The sequence below is a fragment of the Sceloporus undulatus genome, chromosome 2, assembly GCF_019175285.1.
Source record: "Sceloporus undulatus isolate JIND9_A2432 ecotype Alabama chromosome 2, SceUnd_v1.1, whole genome shotgun sequence".
Classification (NCBI taxonomy): domain Eukaryota; kingdom Metazoa; phylum Chordata; class Lepidosauria; order Squamata; family Phrynosomatidae; genus Sceloporus; species Sceloporus undulatus.
This window is the reverse complement of record NC_056523.1, coordinates 5,072,135-5,075,033: the sequence shown is the minus strand read 5'-3', so window position 1 is coordinate 5,075,033 and position 2,899 is coordinate 5,072,135. Positions and strand designations below refer to the sequence as shown.

The 2,899-nt window shown below is 38.1% G+C and overlaps 1 long non-coding RNA gene across 1 annotated transcript in view; it reads left to right on the top strand.

The window, feature by feature from the left end:
• Positions 1-570: 570 nt before the first annotated feature.
• LOC121920773 overlaps positions 571-2,899 on the top strand; it is a 10,466-nt gene continuing 8,137 nt past the window's right edge. Inside the window, exon 1 of the long non-coding RNA XR_006101763.1 lies at positions 571-724. This is a non-coding gene — a long non-coding RNA (uncharacterized LOC121920773). The remainder of the gene's footprint in view (positions 725-2,899) is intronic.

Below are 2,899 nucleotides of genomic sequence, written 5' to 3'. Positions count from 1 at the left end.
CCCCCTTGCCTATCTTTATTTCTTACACATTTTCCTCTCATGTTTACCTTTAATGTTTATCTTCAACAGTGGGACCTTGTTATTGAGTCATAGAGTCATAGTCATAGAATCATAGAGTTGGAAGAGACCACAAGGGCCATCTAGTCCAACCCCCTGCCATGCAGGAATCCCCCGTGGATAACAAAATCCGTGGATGCTCAAGTCCCATTAAATATGACATGGCAAAATGATGTCCCTTATAAAAAATGGAAAATCAAGGTTTGATACTTGAAATTTATATTTTTTTGGAACATTTTCAAACTGTGGATGCTTGAATAACAAATCCATTTATAAGAAGGGCCACTGTATAATATAGTGCAATCTGAGGCAATTGTATTATATGCACTATAATATAGTATAATCTGATACAAGCAGTTGGAGAAGAAGCAGGGTATGTTTCTGCTGTGAGTTCCTTGCAGAAAGTCTGGGATGGATCTTAAAATACATGAAAAACTTATTAGTAATCATATATAACCAGTTACACTGGGTAGAAAGTCATTCTTCTCATATTCAGCACCTTTCCCAAGAAACCAGCTCAGAAAGCAGAAATCCTCAGTGGGCAAGTCGGAAGACACAGGGACACTCTGCCACTGTGAACTCTGACCATTCTCTCTCTGCTCACCTGAACAGCCGTATCCCACGTCATCCCTCTTACAATTGGATCTGGAGCCAAGCCTCGTCTTGTGTAAGTATCACCATTAGTTCAGCACCCAACTATTCCAAGTTAACTCCTGATTTCCTTAGTCCTGGCATGTACTTGCGAGTGAATGTGGATCGCTGTGTGATCTTCCTCCTTATTAAAAGAAACACTCATTCAGAAAAGTTTGCCTCTACAATGTTGCTTGAGTACTGTTTTCTCTCAGTATACATAAGGGAAATGGTCTTGAAGGTCCTTGTGGATGACCCAATAAATTGAGCTAAATCAAGTTCCCCTAGAAAGACTCTTGGCTACATAAACCTCTAATATGGACAGATTGGTGTACTTTTAAGAATTCTTTCATACTGAAATGATCGAATAATTTATTTATTTTTTAAAAAATGTATATTCCCTACTGATATTTTTATAGGTAACATGATAAAATGTCAAAGAAGCAGAAACTTTTTTTGCTAAATAAAATTATAACCAAGAGTAGGAACAGAAATTGCTGTGGCTTTGGGGGGATTGTAGGGAAGAGTTAAAAAGATGAGAAATTCCAAAAAAGTTACTTATTTGATTTTGGAGATCCATGCACATTTTTTTATCCCAGAATATTTACTGTCTGCTCCCAGTTCATTCAAAGCCTTTTTACACCAAGGTTGTATTTTAATCCAGTATAAAATCAGAAAGAACAGCAACAAAATCTGGGACTTTTCAATTAGTCTGGATGTGCCTGAATTGTAATAACTCTATTTATTCAGCCTCACTGATTGCCTGGGGTAGCTTTTATACAGTATTTTTAGGGTTTGATGCTGAAATCCAAAATAATTTCTCATAACACTGAGATGCCTTTGTCTTGTTGCAAGCAAGGTGCACAGTAAATCATTGTAACTGTTTTTCCTTAGACAGAAGATGTAGCATAAATACAATAGGAGTGGACAGAGCTCCATCATTAGATATCATAGAATCATAGAATCATAGAGTTGGAAAAGACCACAAGGGCCATCCAGTTCAACCTTCTGCCATGCAGGAACTCTCAATCAAAGCATCCCCAATAGATGGCAATCCAGACTCTGTTTAAAGACCTCCAAGGAAGGAGACTCTATCATCCTCTGAGGGAGTGTGTTCCACTGTCGGACAGCCCTTACTGTCAGGAAGTTCCTCCTAATGTTCAGGTGGAATCTCTTTTCCTGCAGCTTGCATCCATTGTTCCAGGTCCTAGTCTCTGGAGCAGCAGAAAACAAGCTTGCTCCCTCCTCAATATGACACCCCTTCAAATATTTAAAAAGGGCTATCATATCACCTCTTAACCTTCTCTTCTCCAGGCTAAACATCCCCACCTCCCTAAGTCATAGGGCATGGTTTCCAGACCCTTCACCATTTTAGTCGTCCTCCTTTGGACACGCTCCAGTTTCTCAATGTCCTTTCTGAATTGTGACGCCCAGAACTGGACACAATATTCCAGGTGGGGGCTGACCAGAGCAGAATATAGTGGCACTATTACTTCTCTTGATCTAGACACTATACTTTTATTGATGCAGCCTAAAATTGCATTGGCCTTTTTAGCGGCCACATCACACTGTAGACTCATGTTCAACTTATGGTATACTTGGACTCCTAGATCCCTTTCACATGTAGTTTCATTCAGCCAGGTGTCCCCCATCCTATATCTGTGCATTTCATTTTTCCACCCTAAGTGCAATATCTTGTATTTCTCCGTGTTGAATTTCATTTTGTTAGCTTTGGCCCAGCTTTCTAGTCTATTCAGGTCATTTTGAATTTTGATCCAATGTTGCTTGAGTACTGTTTTCTCTTGGCTACATAAACCTCTAATATGGACAGATTGTTGGAGTTTTAAGAATTCTTTCATACTGAAATGATCCAATAATATTTTTTCAAAAAAAATTGTATATCCCCTACAGATATTTTTATAGGTAACATGATAAAATGTCAAGGAAACAGAAATATTATAACCAAGAGTAGGGACATTCAGAGCTTTTTTACACCAAGATTGTATTTTAATTCAGTATGAAATCAGAAAGAAGAGGAACAAAATCTGTGACTTTTAAATTAGTCTGGATGTGCCTGAACTGTATTTGTTACTTATTTGAAAAAATGGTATTACTAATTGATTGCCTGGGGTAGCTTTTAGACAGTATTTTTAGGGTTTTGTGTTGACATCCAAAATAATTTCTCGTAACACTGAGGTGCCTTTGTCTTATT